Genomic DNA, 20388 nt, shown 5'->3' with positions numbered 1-20388 from the left:
TGCGACTAGTATCAAAAAAACAACTGATTACAAAACGTGGGCAAACCTCAATGTAAGCTGTGTCCGAATATTTTAACCCTTTCATACATAAATTTGTCCTCACTAGCAATTCACTTGAAATTTTGCATATATGTGCTTTTGGGGTCGTTGATTACGAATCTGAATACAAAATTCGAAAATTTCAAATGACTGATCCAACATGGTGGACAAACAAAAACAGAAAGCAAAATATTGAAAAAATTCTGTAAAACATTTTGGTCTGTATTGAATTTGCGTAAAAATTGGCATTTGGATTTCCATGGTAGACTAGCAGAAAAATCTTTTTTTTCGGGTAAAAGTACGAATTTCGACCATTCGTTTAAATATACTATTTTTGCGATAAATAAATAAATAAATTTGATACTTTTTTGAAACTTATAAATATTTTAGAAACCATGTAGAAACAGAAAACTCAGTAGTTTTCGCGAAAAAAGTAGTTCAATAAATAGAAAGCTGCAAAAAAAAGGTGGGACGCTGAGCATCCCAGCCTGTATTAAAGGGTTATTGTGCTACCACCGGGTAATTAAATTAACAAATAAGATTCTGGGAAAATACATACGAGCTTTGGGGGCAATATTTTGCAAAAAGTATGTTAAGAATTGTATCAGAATGTTCGTAGAATATGTGGGAAAAGTATCGATTTCTAACTTACAAGCCCCCTTGAACCGGAGTACTATTTAGATTTGATGTCAGAGTTAATCGACTGCTCAATTTTCTGTCAATCTTGAACAGTCGTTTTACTGTAGTAGTGGAATTCATATAAATTGTTGCGTACATAAAGTAAGGGTTTCGATTAAATGATACGACTGTGGTGCATTCTTGAATTTGATGTAGTAAAGATAATAGGAACGCAAGAACTATTAAGATCCAATGGCTTAATCTGCTAACCTCAAACAGCTGTTCCTCTATGAAGTATTAAATCTGTGGCAGCTCATCCGGACAGTATTTTTACCTGTTACTTAAATTCGAACATTCAAGCTGGTCTTATAGTGTGGCTCACTAAAGCGTTTCAAAGGATCACACTCGGATCTGTATTTAACAGTAGTGCAGTATACGTTGAATTTCCAAGACGTAACAATAATAAATTAAAGAAAGATTGTTGAAGTATATTTTTCTGTGAAGTGTTACTAATTGCATGACAGCAACGTTGCACGGGAGTCTTTCAACCCAGACGTACCATACATAAAGGTTTGTCAGGACAAAAATAATTCCGGGTGTTCCACAGAGGCATCCCCTAAAAAGTTTTTCAAAAAGAAAGTTCAAAGGAGAGGTTCTGTTAAAAGATAAGCGTTCTATGTTATGTGGAAGCTCGCACATACTTAATTTCTCTCTTTGTTTTTTGCATGTTTTTATTTCAAATTATAAAGAAACTGGTTATAGCATTTTCATTATTATTTCGGTCCAAAATTTATTTTCAACAAAAAGATTACGATCCATAAGATAACAATACATCGAATAGGAATCTTATTTTTTTGAATGAAAAGTTCATAATAAATTATAACCGTCTTATGAAATTGAAATAATAAAGCAAAAATCGTTGGATACACTTCGCCAACGTCAACTGGAAACTCAATATTACAAGTCTTTACGTCATAGCCTGATACTTTAATCAAAGCGAGCAAAAGAAAAATTCAATTTCATTTTCCAAAAATTCAGTAAAAAATTATATGAGCGTGATCATTCACATAGCGTAGAATGCTCATCTTGTGATAGAATCTTTCTCTTAAGTCAAAGAAAATTCCTTAGGGGAAACACCCTAATATGCATACGAAACATGCTATGATATAGGCGTCCGAGAACGCGGAGTTAGTAATTTTTTCGTTCCGGTCGGTAATAACGCCAATCGATCTGACACCTATGTATACGCACATACTAGCCGCAAATCCGCGGGTTTGATTACATATAGTTCCGGGTAGTACAAAATTTTGAAGTTAAAACAAGCTGCAGATTGTACACAATCTCGTATAACGTTATATCATCGGCTGATTGTGAGAACAAGAACGTCCTATTTCAGAATTTAGTTCAACAAAACCTCATCTTACATGTTGGTTCAAGAAAACTTCATCTCCGAATTTCGTTGAACAGCATTGTATGTCCAAAGTGATCGTCGAGAATATACGACGTTTTTGAAACAAATTCTGAGATGGGGTTTCATTGAACCAAAATCTGAGATGAGGTTTTGTTGAACTAAATTCTGAAATAGGATGTTGTTCTCAGCCGACGGTATGTACATCGGTCGCTTGGTATTGCGGGAGTTGCAGACAAAAAAAAAAGGTTAACCACTCGATGCTGTGATTTCTCCTTCGTTGAACGCTTTTATTTTCATTCAGTATTTCTCATTTTCCTCTTCGTCCCTCGCCACTGCGTGATTTATTTCACGTGACTGTCGACCTTTCGGTGTGTACCCGTGTCATACTTTCACCTCTGCTGCAACCACGGTCTTACATACAGGTCTGGCAACGAAGCCAATTTTCTACAGAGTGACGTGGTTCTCTTGTTGTCCGTGGTTTTTAGTGTTTAAAATAGCCATGTCGCGGCGCTGCTATCTAGGGATGTACGTGGGGTAGGGATGAAAATGTCCAAGCGAAATTATGTTTGAAATGAAGCATATAACCTAAAATCAGCGCGTGCGTCATACTCACGGTCTTACATACGCGTGAAACGCTGTGACGTTCAAAAAAAAAGATGGTTTAACCATGTGCGGTTTCTTTAAACAACATACGTTTATTTCAATTATTATCGTCGTAGATTTATTATTCGTACATACACATGAAATTTATATTTTTTTTCCTTAAAATAAACGAGATTGATATAGATAATTTGTTTACATTTTTTTCTAATATTTAAGCTATAGGCCCGCTTGGGGTTCAATCAAGCTTGGTGGTTTATTCGGTTAGGTCACCGCCTGAATTAATTGAAACGCAAGCGATACAAGTATTTCATAACTTGATAAGTGAACTATAAATTTCAATAATAACGGCTGAAAATAGGAAACGGAGATGATACTCTTTGCCTCTAGTCTCCATACATATATCATTCATAATAATTATATCATACTATCATTTATATTAACTACTTTCATTCATAAGAATTCATCACTTGTAATCGTTGATTATTCATCCCTCGATCACAACGCCGATCTGGGGGCCACAAAGTGAGATAAATAACCGGCCGTGAAATGAACCACCCCCACTACCTTCGTTGCCAGACCTGTATGTAAGACCGTGGCTGCAACCCACGCCAGTATCCTTTGAATATTGTCATGGCATTGTTAGAATCATATTTTTTACGCTCTCTTTGGCTTTATATTCCTTTTGTAGGTTTAATTTTTTTCATCTCCTGGGCATGCACAATCGATCATTTAAGGAAATGTCTGTCCACAAGCTTGAAGTTCAAGAGAGTCCTGCCAATATTTACATCACGATTACTATCAGTTACCGGGTCGCCCTAGATCACCGCCAATCGTAAATAATCATTCAAGATTAGGCACCAGAATCTTGATCTCAAATTTCATTATATCGAAAAAATCTTGGATATTTAGGTTGATAAAGAAGACATTGTTACACGTCATCATTTCGTCCCGGATGTGGGCCCTCCTCAGGATATTTTTGATTAATCTCTCAGCAAACAAACAAAAAAGAGACATTTAAAACAAATTTCACCGTTTATCATCAACCGACATTACAGAGAATTAATTCAGACAAACATTATAGTACACTCAGGATTAGAGATGACAGAAGAATTACTTCATACTTTTATACACAGTAATATCTCTGGAACTTTTCACGATTAAAAATTTTAACATATAACTGACATAACAGGGGGGAGTTTAATTGCAATCCCAAAAACCAAACTGCATCAACAGGCACAAAGTAGAAAATCATAAAATATATAATATGCAAAGGCGGAAACATTGTAAGAACCTGCTTTCAACCGGCATTTTTCAAATTTAGAACGGAGATTAACCTCAAATTAAATTAACACAGAATTCAGAAAAGACCCTCACACGCTAATTCATCGATGACATCTCAAAAGGACCCACGTTTTTTCTGTTATTCTTTTTCTTATCGAACTCTCCTTCAAGTATTAATTAAATTGATTTTGTAAAAATTCAAAAAAGTGAAAAATCTTTCAGACAAAATTTGTATGGTTCAAAAGAGCTGTGATCTGAATGTTTCTGTTTTGGTCCCCTTTTTTCAGTTATTATTTTTTATAAAAAGTTTTCAAAAAAAACTTTTGAAAATAATCGTGTGTCTATTTTTGAACTGGAAAATAATTTAAAAAATAGGTAATCTGATCGAAGCTATAGTATGTGTTATAATAGATTTTTAATTGGTATGAATACAGGAAAAACGATTTAAAAATTGACAAAAAGATAAGGCCCCACTCTGAACCTTGCGTAAAACTGCTTAATTTCGGAAACCAAATGCCTTTTTTTCTTGTTTTCCACAAATAAATTTTGTTGTTATTGAGATAAGTTTAAAGAATCGTAGGGTAAAGACAAATGATTAAAAAAATATGAAAAAATTCTTAGAAGCCGTTTAATGGTTGTAGTAACGCATAAAAAATTCTAGGTGGAATTAAAAAATGTCATGGTCAATCATTTACTGAGTTGGCGTTGAAGCCCCACACATACACCCACAGGCGTCTATTCCAAATGGTCAGGCATGATTTTCTAGACCCTGTAAAGTTAAGATCTAGTGAAAACTTGACTTTTTATTTTTAAGGTAATTACAATAACTTTCTGTTTTCTCTGAGAGCAGAAAAACGGGAAGTTCGAAACGCTCCTACATTCAATATCGCGAAAGTGGTGCGATCTGTAAAAAAACGAATTCTGCCAACTTTTATCCTCCATTAAATCAAACAACTTTTGTTTCAAGTATTTTTCAGCAACACTTTTAGTTTTCGAGACATTTGACTGGATTGATTAGAATGGGGCACCCTCTGTATTGACAACTGTAAGCCTCGCGATGCAGTTCTTGAAATCAACTCACTATTGTTCGACTCGAGTAATTAGTTGTACTGATTGTAATTGTTTTTGGAGAATTTCAATATCATGTCAGATCCATTTAATATTACATCAATTCACTTATGATTCTTGAAATAGGGTTTCAGTAAATATGAATCTTACATGACTGATGATCAGCATCGTTTCCGGTAATTTTATTGCGATTTAAAAAGTTTTCGAATTAAAAGTAGCCACTTTTCTTGGGATACCGTATGCTTCCTATTAATTTTTAAACAAGTAAAATGTCATATTCTAATCACCTTTTGTGAAAAATCAAGATTATGTCTCATCCTAAATGCCCAAGCCAAATGCTTGAAGCTTGAGAATACGAATGAGGAATCATATAGGTAGAATTGCTTACTTTTAGTATTTACATGATACTCAAACAAATCTGAGCTGTAAATAACCACCAGTAATAGGTCATCGTCATACAAGCACATACGAATCACGATTATAAATACATGAATAAGTCGAATGCAATTCACCGGTGCGATGAAAATCGCAAAATAAAAACGTCATACTTATTTCTTCATTTAACTAATTTCTTACAGTTTTTGTAGACAACGTCAAAAGATTCCCTTTAAAACGTACAATTAAAAAAAAAAATGGTGATTATAGTAAACATAATAGTACATCACCAACGCCAGTCTGACTATGAGAATCGTTGAACCAGCTGACTAGAAATCCCGACCTCATTGTAAATGCGAGCTGAAGGCAGAGTACAAGGTATGGAACGGAGGGAGAGGGAGGGTCAATTCTATTCGTCACGGTGTAAATGTTATCATTTACATAAATAACACACAAGTAAGACACACCCAAAAATAACAGCATCAAAATAACACTCGCGAATCTCATTATTTACAACAATAACACACGAAAATGACACGTATATCGGCCTCCGTATGACAAGGGTATAACCGAAGCCACAACACAAAATCACGTAATAATACGTGGAAGGTGATTGTAGCAATCTAAGATTTAGAATCAATTCGACCTTCGTATGACAAGGGCATAACCGAAACCATACCGCACATTCATGTACGAAAAACGCGGAATCTGGATGTCGTAGCCCAAACGTTAGAATGAATTCAACAAAATATGAAAATATATTTTGCCAAAATAATGTACCGTATTACAAGCGAACGTTGTGTGCAATTCCTATCACATATTCATAAACATCTCGTGCGTATGTTTTTATTTTATTTGCTGTTTTTACGTTATGTTATTTCAACGTGTGTATTTTTAACATTATGTTACTTGACGTGTGATTTTGACGCTATTATTTAGACATGAAACCAGCCTATGAGGAGGCTCTTTCTGATTCTTGCCACCGGAGGCTATTACAGTGCATAACCTATATTTGAAAGTCATATACCAGTAATATATTCATACAGTTCGGTGTGACATGCAGGTATCCGAGTCAAGCGCTCACCGCGCATGCTAGCGAAGAAAGTACGTACTGTTTGATTTTTGCGGTCTTATAGCCACCCATATGTCGAGGTAATCCTCATTCTCTCTATCCCTTACGGTTTAAGTATTCGTGGCCTTTAGAGGGCAGTAAGTGCAGAATATGGCCTGAATTAAAATTCAGTTCACTATAAAACCCCATGCACACAACTCTGCGTTATGGTCCCTGTGAAGGTCAAACATGAATAGTTGACTAAGGCGAAATGGTCAAAGTTAGTAAGTTGACCGGACTAGATACACAGGTGCCAGCTTTGTCTACTTCTCATGTAGACTGGCCACCCTAAGCCTTAATTGTCAGTCGCGGCATATAAAGTCCATGTAGATGATGCGAATTTTTCTAGGGTAAAGAAATCTCAAATTATTGATGGAATGGTTTGAGAAGGTTTGGCAAACTTTTGTTGTTAACTGAGTAATGAGTCATAAACACCGCACAACTACTACAACCAACAAGGAAAGTGTTAGAGCTCTGGATCATGTATTCTGCTCAAATTTTTCGGGGTGTTTCTTTAACCCATGATATAGAGCTTTGAGTGTGTAATTCCAGCCATCGCACTTCTCTTTACCCAAGTCAGAATTGATGAAATTATGATTTTCAGTAATGTATTTTCGTATTAAATATGATCTTTCATTGTCCTCCATTTGAGTTTCGATGACAGGCCCTCGTAGATTCGAGTGTAAATGGATATATAATAGAGTGTGTCATTTCAGGGTAATATTTTTTTTTTTTTACCAGCACCCGAAAAGTCTTTAGTTCACATCTAAAAAACGTATCCTCGCGCAAGGGGAGTGCTGTCAAAAAATATTTAGAGGTAGCTCAACGGCATTGAAATTTTCCCATTTGATTAACATGGGAAATTTTTGTTTCACTACTATTGGTTCTCCCAAGTCTGATTAAATCGTAAGGTATTTTCCCTATAGGGTTTTATAGGAAATCGAATTCTCTACAAAAAACGTCTCTTGACTTTTGTCTATAAAATCAACGGCTTGTGACTCTGAATAAATAATAATCTAACAGCCGAAGTTTGTTATTCATCATACCTACGACAGCATTTATTCTTATCGACGTTTCTTCATAAAGAGTTATCGAAAAATTAGTTACTTTTATAAAATTATTATTTGACAACAACTCTAATATCCATATTTTCGTAGAAAATTAGGTTTGCACATCAATTACTCGTAAGCCGTTGATTTTACAGACAAAAGTCAAGAGACGTTTTTTGTAGAAAATTCGATTTCCGATAAAACCCTATAGGGAAAATACCGTACGATTTAATTAGACTTGGGAGAACCAATAATAGCGAAAAAAAAATTTTCCCGTGTTAATCAAATAGGAAAACTTCAATGCCGTTGAGCTACCTCTAAATCTTTTTTGACAGCGCTCCCTTTGCGCGAGAATTTGTTTCTAAATGCGAACTAAAGACTTTTCGGTTGATGAACAAAAAAAAAAAAAATATCCCCCTAAAATGACAGACCCTAATTATATAATTATTTCAAAGCAGTAGTCAAGTTTAAGCTGCGGATTCCACACTACTTGATCTGTTGCAAATTAAACGAAGAAGGTCGAATGGATAAAATTAAACATTCAAAGTTTCGTATCTTGGACCGAGAAGAGCCCTACAAGTGCCAGCGAAATCCTTGAGCCGGAGGTCCGATGCTCTCCTTGTAAACTGATTTCTTTTAGCTCTTTCCTTTAGTAGAATAATGGATTCTGGCTGAACTGGCTTTTCTATCTTGCAGGCGAAAACATTTCCGCTGCATGATCCTGTCAACCAATAGTGTTTCAGTATCTTGCACATGCACAGTCACTCAATGTACTAACTTTCATCATTTCATCTCGGTATATCAAAAAATACGTGTCTCGGACCTAGTTAGTAAGGTAGTACGAATCTTTGTGACCATGGATGATTCAGGGAAAGTTATTTCCTTGCGCGCTTACGCCGAATAATCAAAAACTGCCGCGTTGCAAGGTGGGCCTACGTACTGTAGGCCACTCTCGAGATCGCATGAAAACATACTTCTTTTACAGACAACGTAAAAAGATTTCCATCTTAAGGATCGAAAATCAATTCTTGGCAAACCAAAATTCTTTATTTCTATTGTTCCGTTTGTGTAAAAGTAACAAGATCAAAATCAATCAAGAACATGGCTTTTGTAGAAAGAAACCTTGATACTTAATTATGGCGTATTCATCACTTACAGAATTTATTATATGTAGAATAAGATCATGATGCTGATCTGTTTCTATTGAACATCTTTTGATGGCTTGCAGACGCATAATGATTTTGAATGGTCCATCCTCTCCCTTTCTCCACACAGACCATATAATTGGCTTCAGGAGACACACTCCACTTGGATATGGCGAGTTTCGGCTAGTGAGGACTATCATTATGGTTGTTGTTATTATTATTATTTATCATTTATAGTGAAGTTGTCAGACATATATTGACTGTACTTACAAATTTTTGGACTCCTGCATTTGCCCCAATCCTTTTTCTTTTTTATTCAAAAACTGATGGTCACCACTCGGGAAAACGTTGACCCAAAGGAATATCGAGAAAAAAAATGCCCATGGGAAGGAATTCTTCAATCATTGTTCAATTAGGTGTGAAACATTCATTTGAAATCACAAAATATATTTTCTGTTGACATGATCTGAACTTTTCGAACACGGTATATAATGCATGTAGATGCATTTGAAGATGCAGGGCTATCCAACAAACCCGGTATTGACATAAATATTTTTTCCAAAACTTATTTAGGAAGTCCGATTTCCGAAGCCTCAAAGTACCATTACCGAAGAGTGTGATCAAACGACGCTGACGCGTATGCATAACTAGAATTCTCGATTTTATACACTAGGGCTATTTTGGCGCATGTGTACTACCCAATAACTCAATTGGCTGTACTATATCATTCAACGTAAGTTACCTAATACCAACTTCACGTGCTTTCAGTGGAACCTTAGTTGCTTTTCAAATGAAACTTTTCTTTACAGGCATTGGAAAAAATAGCACGTGTCATTGGAAATTACCCACGTTCCGCCCTTCTGATACAACATATCACTTCCAGGCAACCTCATGTTTTCTACTTGGTTTTATTCGTCTGGATAAACAGCAAGGCTAAAAATTTTTATTCATCACCAAAAGCTTTTATGATTTTATGAACCAAAACGATGATACAGAGAGAGAGAGAGACAGAGAGAGAATTGGATGGATATTTCAAAGTCAGGTCGACAGTGTCCAAAGGAATCATTTCATCCATTAAGGTTGCAGGGCTGCAGAAGGTCTAGTTTCGGGTACAAGGAAATAATAAGGAAGTCATGTGAGGTCACGTTTCGTTGCATACAATTCAAGGAAGGAGAGAGCGAAGAAGAGAAGAAGGTAGCCAAAATTTTTATACTCTTCTAGGTTAACAATTTGCCACTGTAAAAGCAAAACAAATATAAGTATTGAACTTTTAAAGGTAACGGGTGAATTTTTCACAAGAGTAGGCGACGAAGAGATTTATGGATATAGAAATAGAGATAGAAGAGCGAGTGACGCACACGGGTGGCCAGAGCTTGTCTTACAAGGTCAGGTCAACCAACCACCGCCCATGCCTTTGATGCTTGAAACTGGTGTTTTCGGTTGAATAATTGATGCCCCCTGTATGAATTAGAAGGTACAACGCGCTTCGTGAGTATACTATTATACGTTTTAGTATAAGCCAGGTATTTCCACGGGGCTGGTATGCTGTATTCATGCGGTCATGTGTGCACACATATTGTATAGCAAATTACGTTTTTCACGTAGCCATTGAATACACGTATTACCGTATTTACTCAAGGATAAAATTATTTTGATAAATATTTGAGGTGTTGTTTGTTTGCAGCCTGATGAATCAGGTGTAAATGTACTCATCTTTCACACATGATACAGAATAATATTATTCTATTGGCGAATACGTTTCGGGAGACGTTCCACTTCGTGGATATAATGTCTGAAAGACCGTCTGGCATCGTTGCATTCTGAATCAGAATCCACGAAATAAACTCATAATCAGTACATAAAAAGCATTTCCTGCTAAATTCATTCAGCTTTGAGCTCACTATTTTCAATACGGACGAAAGCTTTTTTGAATGACAGTAAAACGAGCAGTAGAGCCTCCAAGACCCAAGAATTATTTATTTCTAAACTTCTCTTTCAATGGTTTTTGTTTTATGAATATTCAAACATTTTTGATGTATTTGAAATATTCTCATAATATTTTTTTTGTCGATCTTACCAAGATCTTCTTCACGATAGAGTCAATCTTACTGCGACTGTTCTTGGCAATTTAAAATTTTTTGATTTATCATCATCAACCCTGTTACGAGTGTCTAAAGACTCGTAAACCACTTTTTATATCATAACAAACTTATTCGAATTATAAAGATATTGGAATCGAGCTGAAATAAAAATTTTCAAAAATAGATAAGAAATGAATTAAAAATTAATATCCCATTTTCAATTTTGTCAGAGTCAAAAATGTTTCAGAATTTTTGCGGAATTATAGAAACGTTTACATCAAACATACAAAGAACTGAAGAAAAACAGATAAATAATATAATGATTCCGCGATGGAATCAATCTAACGTAAAAATGTAATGATTGGTACAAAAACTGGAAATTTTGACAATACCAGAAAAATTTGAAAAAGGTGGAACCACAACAATGTTTGAATATGCAGAGCTCAAAAACTGTTGCTTGAAGAAGTGAAAAAAATTGAATCTTGAATTTTAGAAATCTCACCTTAGCTCAAAAAAATGTTAGATGAATTGAAAATGACGTATTTTAAATCTGGTCGAAATGGTATGAATGCCCCGTAAATACCCTCAACTAAATGCACACGATTTTCACCAACCTGCAGCATTGCAGTACTTACGCTGTATCTCATTCAAACTTGAAATAAACTTGTCAATGATTCAGACTCAGAGAGTACTGCGGAATTTTGCTTCATGTATTGCATTATACTGTTGTGTATTATGCACCATTCGAATTGCGAAAATTTTGAACATTTGTACCTGCAGCTAGCATGATTGAGGCGAAAGTACAAAAAAGATATGTAACATCATATACATTAGTGTTGGTCACATCTGGCTTGTTAACGCAATGTCGATGATCCTTCAGAATACTCGACTTTCTTTTTCCTTGTTTTTAAATTGAGTAGCAATTTTAATGGAGGGATAACTTTGATTAACTCATTCGCTTTTTTGTACACTAGTGTACAATCTTGATTTTCGTTCTTGACGATTTTCTCGAGATGTAATGCATGTTAAATAATTAGAAAAAATTGAAATACGAGTTCTTACGGTTTTCTGAAAAACAGATGGCCACTATTTATTTTAAAGAATTATTCTCATAATCGGAGAAACACGCAAATTAAAAAAAAAAACTCAATTTCTAAAACATGTCCAAAACATCTCAAAATCGTCGAAAACGTGTTTTTTGTTCAAATAAAGGCATTTTAAGTCAACATTTTAATTTTAAAATAAGCGGGTTAATGCATTTCGACTTTATACAATGAAATAAAAAATGAGAAGAATTATGAAATAAAATATGATGTCACATAAATCCATGAATCAACCATGTAATTATTATCAAAATTCAGACAGAGCTGATAAGCTGCTATTTCAATATTTTATGCAGTAAACGTCAAATCACAAATTAAATTATTTAAGCTCACCTCTCTGTAATGTAAATATAGTTGGACCTCTACTCATTCAGACCAATTATGCAGCGATGTAGCCACCGCATATAATATACGTATATACAAGATCATGAGTGCCATTGAGAATTGGAAAACGTTATCATCGTTCCTTTTTTGAATTTCTGCCAACAAAAACTGGAAACTTAGGAAAGATTCCTGAATTGTTGCAGCCATCTTTCCAATGTCTATTTTCGATTGTCTTAGCAGAAGTATGCTTGTACAATTGAAGCTCGGAGATGTTATTGCAAAATTTTGTCAGCGAAAGTGAATTCCAATTCCTTCAAGATTCCATTTTGTTTTCAATTTTGAATGTGTACAGACCACGCATATTTTTCTGCCCATGATTACGAACATCACAAGATTAATTGTGGAAAACAATAATTTTAGTAAATATTGATACATTTATTCATCTCTGTTCCCTTGCTAAATCCTATTTAAAGTGACTCATACATATATAATCAGGGTCCCTTTCTGGAAATGAATTTTAACTTCACTTGATACCTCTGCATGCTTTCAATTCGATAGAAATTGCATTTCTAATATAGGCTTATGGAGGCATAAGGTAGCATTGAAAGATACAATTTCTATTGAAGTGAATGTATATATATATATATATATATATCACATATATATATATATATATATATATATATATATGTGATAAGTATACAATACCGAGAAATGACGATGCAGTAAGGAAAAACTGGTTTAAAAAGGTCGTGAAGGCCTGGAATAGTCGGTAAGCAACATAAATGACGAAATCACCAACCTGTTACTGGGTGGACCATCCCTCAGGTCCAACAACCACTTCGTCTAAAGTTCGGGTTGGCTTCGGGTTCTTCCCCCTTCGTGAGGTCGGTTGTGTATGTATCCCCGTGGTTGAAGAACAAGGGCAGCGCGGGGGATGACGGTGGCGTCGTAATTCGCGATCGCGTTCGAGGTGGTCCAGAGACCTCCGCACAAGGTAGATACTGACGGGCAGACGGCCCGGCTTGAACTGCCCGGGTCTCCCTGTCGCCACCCTCATCCCACCGTCGACTCGATAGGCTCACCGCGCAAGCTCAGACTATTGCGAAAGCTTTCGCTCAGGAACCTAGCGCGTCACGCCGCTATATCTTACAAATAAATTATAAGAAGGACGATGGGATCAAACGGAATGGCACGGAAAGGGGGGAGGGGGGGAGATGGCAGGAAACAACACATTCCGTCGTGATGTGCAAAAACCAAAGCCAAGTGCCGAGAGACCCTTGAAAAGGCCAGCCGACTAACAGAAATTCTTAAGGTGTTTTGTGTATGGTGTCACGTGACCGACTTCAAAGTTTTAGCGAGAATCCATTTCATTCCTTCGTAAAACTTTAAATCTTAGACTGTGCTTAAGAATCGTGCCAATTTTTCCTGTTTTTTTTTCTGTTTGTGAAGTATTAGTGACCAGGAGGTAGATTGAAGAATGAAGAAGGTTTTATCGAAATCCGGTCGGGTATATAGTAATATTTAATTGTTGGGCAAACGAACATGTTTGCGTTTGCGACGTTTCGGCCGGGCCCTGCCGACCATCATCAGGCTATAATAATTACAAAATGTTTCAGAAAACAATTTTAATTGGAACAGAGACTATGTTGGTAAGAATAGTTGCTGTTATTTTAACTTAGTTATATAATATATATTGTCACATGTTTAAGTGACAATTTTGAGGTTAAGTGTGAAAATTGCGGTTAGCGAAAATAGTATGAAATATAGGTTACATGAATGAAATTTGACGACTAAAGAAGTTAATAATTGTGTAAGAATTGAATTAAAAAGAAATTAAACAAGATATACACGGATTACTCACAAAATTTGACGACGTGTGCCTGCTTAGGTGTTGTTAGTTCAGCATTTTTGACGGAAGTGAAAATTAGCGGATATCGATCAAAAATCTATGGTAATGAGGTGTGATGTTGATCTATGTTGGATCGAAATGGATTTGAGACTGATAACAATGTACTAAGGGCGCCAATTTTGAAAACTAGAGAATATTAGAGTATAGATGGCTGAGATGTTGGATATCTGTGCGCTTGTTGACAGAGTTACTTTTGTTCTTGAAAATATGAATCATTTCCTTAATATTACGTTTATACCAATAAGGTTCTGTAGCTAAGGTTATGGAGTTATTAAGATCAAAATGATGTCCAAGACTCAAGGAGTGTTCTGCTAGAGCGCATCTTTCAGTATCATGGCATTTAACATTTGAGCGATGGCCAGAAATTCTATTTTTTAAATGTTGTGACGTCTGTCCAATATAACTTTTGCTACAGTCTCGACATGGTATTTTATACACACAATTGATTTTATCTAAATTAGGAGTTACAGATTTTGATGAGAAAAGAGAGAATATTTAGTAGTATTATTAATTCTAAACGTAATTTCGATGCCTTCAATTTTAAAAACTTTTTTAATTTGGCTAGAAAGATTTTTAATATAGGGTATAGAGATGGTGTTCTTAAATTTGTCATTATCATTAGGTTGATTGTTCGAGTCTATATTCCAATCAATCGAATTGTACATTTTTTCAACTCTATACTTTTTAGTATCACTAATGGATTTTAAAGGGTAGCCATTTGAAATAAGAGTTGTTTCTACGAGTTTTAAGTTTTTTTTGAGAAATTGAGGGTTAGAAATTTTAAGACAACGATCGAACAAGGCTATGGCGACAGATTTTTTATGTTTCATAGGATGATTTGAACGATAACGAATGTATCTACCAGACCAAGTTAGTTTGTGATGCCAATCTAGGATTACAGTATCGTTTTGATTAATCACCAAGGTGTCAAGAAAACTGATTTTACCATCTTTTTCCAACTCAATTGTAAATTGTATGCGAGGGTGAAAATTGTTAACTTTATTCAGAAGGAATTGTAAGTTTTCTTTTTTTACACAAGTTATAATATCGTCTACATAACGATTGTAGAAAGGGAGACTAAAGGGGAGCTGTGAGATAATTTTTGTTCAAAATGTTCAAGTACTAAATTCGCTACCACTGGGCTAGTTGGTGAGCCCATGGCTACACCAAAAATTTGTTGGTAAAATTTTTCTTGGTAGGCGAAGTAGCAAGAGTCTAGACAAAGTTTTGTAGCTGCAAAAAATTCTTTTTTGTTTATGTTGGTGTGTGATTTTAATTTGGGCCAATTTTTAGTGACTATAGAAATTGCTAAATTGGTTGGAATATTAGTAAACAGTGATTTGACATCTAAGGAGATCAATAGGTGTTCTCTGGGGACTGGTGTATTTCTGATTTTATTTACAAACGACCAAGTGTCCTTGATGTGATAGTTGGATTTACCTGTGATGTTACAGAGTACACTAGAGCAGAATCTGGAGATTTTGTACGTAGGTGAATTGATGTTGCATACAATTGGTCTGAGAGATACATTGATATTGTGTATTTTTGGTAGACAACGTATCTTAGGAGGCAGAGAGTTGTAGGTTTTGAGATTTTCTGCCGAGCTTGAATCTATAAATTTTTTCTGGTGCCACAGGCTTATCATATCATTGACTTGTTTTTGTATCTTATTGGTGGAATTACGAGAGATAAGAGTGTATGTGTTGGAATCATTAAGAATATGTCGGCATTTTTGTTCAAAATCCATCTTGTCCATGACGACTGTTATATTGCCTTTGTCAGCATCAGTGACGACTAAGTGGTTATGATGTTTTGAAAATTCTTTTGTTAGTTTTACTTTGGAAGTTATTTGACAGTAAGATTCAAGTGGATTTTTAACGAGTCTGTTTCCAATGAGTTTGCTAATATTCGATCTGATTCTATCTGTCGTGATGCCATCTTTGGTGATGAGAGCTCATTCGACACTACTTAAAATATCATCAATAGGTAAATTTACATTTTTATACGATAGTCCATGATTGGGACCAAGTGATAAAGTATCTTTGATTTCAGAAGGTAAATCTATATTAGATAAATTCACTAACCATTTGTCAGTGGAAGTTGCTTTAGGAGCCTGTATAGACTTAAGTTTGTTCAATTTATTAATATTATCAGTTTTAATAGCATTAAAAAGGCGATTAGCTTTCTCTATGTCTAAATTAAAGTTCCTGTATTCTTTTTTTTTTCTCATCACAACTGATTTTGAGTGATTCCATTCTCGAATAGGTAGGTATCGAGCGTTTTAAGGGCTCACATATCCCTGCGCGCGTTGAACACCGGGTAAATTTGAAAAATCATCATAAAGGTTATGAAGAGAAAAAAAATTAATTGCTCATTTCACATTTTTTATCAACTTTTTAACTATAAGAAAAAAATTTTGTTTCTAAATATTATTTTACTTACGGGTATAAATGGACTACTGGTAAAAACCATGGCATCTCCATATCAACACCATAACTTCAACCAAAAATTATCCAATCTACGAAAAATAAAAAAGAATCTTGTAGAATAATGTAGTGGTAATAGTCTGACAAAAGAATCTTTTTTTTCAAAAACAAAGAAATTAGAGTATTTGAAACTTTAGTATGCAATTGAATAAAAAAAAAATTAGTTTTCAATAATTAATACAAAATTGTCCAACCAAAAAGTTTAAAAAACCTCTTGTCAGACTATAGAGAAAATAATGATCAAGATTAAAAAAAAAGCATTTAAAAAATATTTAAAATTGACTAAGTCATCGTGCTGACATTGTCTAAAAACATAATTTCGAGAAAAACGCGTTGAAAGTTTCTGATAGGTACAACGTGAACTTACGGCTAGTCCCCAATTTCAATTTTTTTTTTTTTTTAGATTTATAATAACCTTTAGCCGTATATATACTAGACTGGGGCAAAAAAATTAACTATTTTTTTTTTTTGAAAAATATATTGAGAATATCATTCAGTATGGCAAAAAAAAAATTTCATGAAATTTTAAGCCCTTAATATTAACTTTAAGAGGTCTATCATCGCTATTTTTGATTTTTAGTAATAATTTGATGTTTTACGTCAGAACTGTCGAAATATTGAAGTGAAAAAATTTATGTTTACTTATCCCTTTATAAAATTAAATTCCCTACAAAAAAGGTCTGATTATAGATTTTTGTCAGACAAGCCGTTTCCGAGTAATTAAGCTTAATAAATTGATATAATTTCTTGATTTGACTTTTTTAATTTGGAATTTCGTGACTAACGAATCAATGAATGTATAAAAAAGATCATGACAGATTCTTAAAGGAAATTTAATGTTCTACAAAAAAGATCTCTTAATATTTTTGCCTCAATTTAATTTTTCAAAAGTTATTCTCAATTAAAATTGAAGAAAAACTTGAAATTTCAATTGAGAATAACTTTTGAAAAATTAAACTGAGGCAAAAATATCAAAAGATCTTTTTTGTAGAACATTAAATTTCCTTTAAGAATCTGTCATGATCTTTTTTATACATTCATTGATTCGTTAGTCACGAAATACCAAATTAAAAAAGTCAAATCGAGAAATTTTATATCAATTTATTAAGCTTAATTACTCGGAAACGGCTTGTCTGACAAAAATCTATGATCAGACCTTTTTTGTAGGGAATTTAATTTTATAAAGGGATAAGTGAACATAAATTTTTTCACTTCAATATTTCGACAGTTCTGACGTAAAACATCAAATTATTACTAAAAATCAAAAATAGCGATGATAGACCTCTTAAAGTTAATATTAAGGGCTTAAAATTTCATGAATTTTTTCTTGCCATACTAAATGATATTCTCAATATATTTTTCAAAAAAAAAAACAGTCAATTTTTTTGCCCCAGTCTAATATATACATTTGTGTTTTCATATGAAATATCCCTGCATGAGTGTGAACTCGTGCGCAGGGTTGTGAGGTGTTTTTATATGCAGTTTTGTGCGTTTTAAGTGTGGTCTGTGATGTGTATTCTATCCTAAGTTATGTATTAGTAGGTAGGTGTTTCATTTCTTCATTTTTCTATCCTTTTTCCTTTCCAGGTTTTCTCCGGTCTCCGTTTCTCCCATGATTGTTCCGTTCCGTGCTTTTCATGTTTTATATACAATGCTTTGTTAGGTCGTCATATAGTGTTCTCCCTATCTGCAGTAGGCATGGTGTTATCGACTTTTTGAAGGAATACATTGTCATTTCTTTAATTTCCGATGGTAGTCTGTTGTTTGCTTTATTTGCAATATATTCTTCCATTTGTTGTCCATGTTTGGTGTATGTTTTTGTAATTTCCAGCTTGCCCATTTCTTTTGCTCTCGTGTGGTAGGAATGTTGTCGTTGCCTTAACGCTATCTCATTCGGGTTTTTATGAAGTCTGATCATTATGTCTTTCAGATACTGCTGCCTGAAGTCGAGGATTTTGCTCTTCATGTTCTGTAAGATAATCTTTTGGTTTATGTAACGCAATTTTTATTATTGCTTTCTGTGCTTGTTGGAGTAGTTGAATTGCTTTCTCATAGGCGCTCCCCCACGCTGCGATTCCGTATTGTAAGATCGAGTGTACTAGAGCGAAGTATATTGCTCTTACCGTGTGTGTGTTGACGATGTGGCTCAGGTTGTACAGAGGATGCATCAGTTTTCTTAACTTTTTAACGGTGAATTTGATGTGCTCCTTCCATTTTAGCTGCTCATCTATTATTATCCCTAAGTATTTTTGTTGTGTATTCTTGATCAATTTCTCGCATCTGCATGGTTCTGTGTCATGATGACATGTATGAAGTATTATATGCATATTCAATAGTTGAATTTTATTGTTTGGTGTTGTTTTAAATGTTGTGTATGTACTTTTGTTAGTATTCAGTGTTAATTGGTGGTGTTTGAGATGGTCTTGTATTGTCTTCAGGTCTTTTGTCGCTGTACAGTAGGTTTCTTGCCAAGTCTTCGTCACTGTTATTAGTACCGTGTCGTCCGCATAAGCAATTATTGTTGATTGGAGGTCCAAAGAGTCGATATCATTGATATAGATGTTAAAGAGTACAGCTGAGAGAATAGTTCCTTGTGGTATTCCGCAGACTATCTTAGTTTCATCACTGTACATGTTTCCTATTTTTGTTTTTTGCTTTCTCTTTGTTAGGTAGCTCCGAAATCATTTTTGCGCTGTTCCTCGTATTCCTATTGCCTCGAGTTTGTTTAGTAGTTGTTCGTGTGGTATAGTAACGAAGGCTTTAGCGAGGTCCAGGTAAGTTGCTATTACTTTCTTGCCATTATTAGTCGGCTTATAGCGTCTTGTGTACTTTTGCCAGGCTGAAATCCATATTGATTTAGAGAGAAAATTTGGTGCTTTGTTAAATAATTTTGTAGTTTGTTTTTCATTACCTTTTCTAGAATTTTAGCCATGCTGTTTATTACTGATATGGGTCGATAGTTTTTTGGTTCTTCTTTATCTCCAGCTTCATGTATAGGTGTTATGTTTGTATTTTTGTATATTTCGGGAGAGATGCCTTGTTCTAAGGTGATATTACATATGTGTTATAGCGGGCCTGTTATACTGTCGTCGACGTTCGTGAGGATATTGGTTGGTGTTCCGTCGGGTCCCGTAGCTGCTTGAGGGTTGAGTTCCTTTATGTATTTACGTATTTCCGATTCTGTTACGGGAGTTGAGAAGAGAGACTCTCGTATCCTTTTGTAGGTTTTCATATTTGTTGCATGGTGTTCTGTTGGTTTTCGTGCTGCTAATTCATTTCCAATTTGCGCAAAGCATGTGTTGAGTTCGTTTGCTATGGTGAGTTCGTCTTCAGTGGTCGGGTCTTGAGTTTTTATTCTTTCAATATTTTTTTTTATTCGTGTCAGTCGATTCTGGTTGATTATACTCCATATGCGTTTCTGGTCACCCTGGGCTTCTTTGATTTTATCCTTGTAATAGTCTCTTTTGGCTTGTTTTAGGATTTTCGTTAGAGTATTTCTATATTTTTTGTATTGCTCTTTAAGTGCCATGTTGTTCGGGTGATTTTTGCATTGTTTGGCGAGTTAGTCTCTTCTTCTGATTGATGTTATCAGGGCCTGGGTCATCCATTTTTTTCTTTTTATTGATTTGTGATTTATTTTTATCGTGTTGGTTGATCGTTTAATTATTTTCCGAAGAGTTTTTGAAAATGATTCTGCAGCTTCGTTAGAATCGCTTTTATTGTATGTCTCTTCCCAGTTTTCTTCCTGTGCAATAATCTTCAGTTTGTTGTAGTCAATTTTT

General features: G+C 34.7%; 1 protein-coding gene and 1 long non-coding RNA gene across 2 annotated transcripts in view; both read right to left on the bottom strand.

Annotated features, from left to right (window-relative positions):
* The window catches only part of LOC124186843 (regulating synaptic membrane exocytosis protein 1), a 1552625-nt gene extending 1539405 nt beyond the window's left edge, over window positions 1–13220 (bottom strand). Inside the window, exon 1 of the mRNA XM_046578894.1 lies at window positions 13011–13220. The gene's annotated coding sequence lies outside the window, so the exon portion shown is untranslated. The remainder of the gene's footprint in view (window positions 1–13010) is intronic.
* Window positions 13221–19247: 6027 nt separating this feature from the next.
* LOC124186200 lies at window positions 19248–19601 on the bottom strand. Its single transcript, XR_006871593.1, has 2 exons — window positions 19518–19601; window positions 19248–19445 (listed from the first exon to the last, which is right to left on the bottom strand). It is a non-coding gene; the product is annotated as an uncharacterized LOC124186200 (long non-coding RNA).
* Between the last annotated feature and the right edge of the window lie 787 nt (window positions 19602–20388).

The sequence above is a fragment of the Neodiprion fabricii genome, chromosome 7, assembly GCF_021155785.1.
Source record: "Neodiprion fabricii isolate iyNeoFabr1 chromosome 7, iyNeoFabr1.1, whole genome shotgun sequence".
Taxonomy (NCBI): Eukaryota; Metazoa; Arthropoda; class Insecta; order Hymenoptera; family Diprionidae; genus Neodiprion; species Neodiprion fabricii.
The sequence above is the reverse complement of the archived record's forward strand: the minus strand, read 5'-3'. Positions and strand labels throughout refer to the sequence as shown.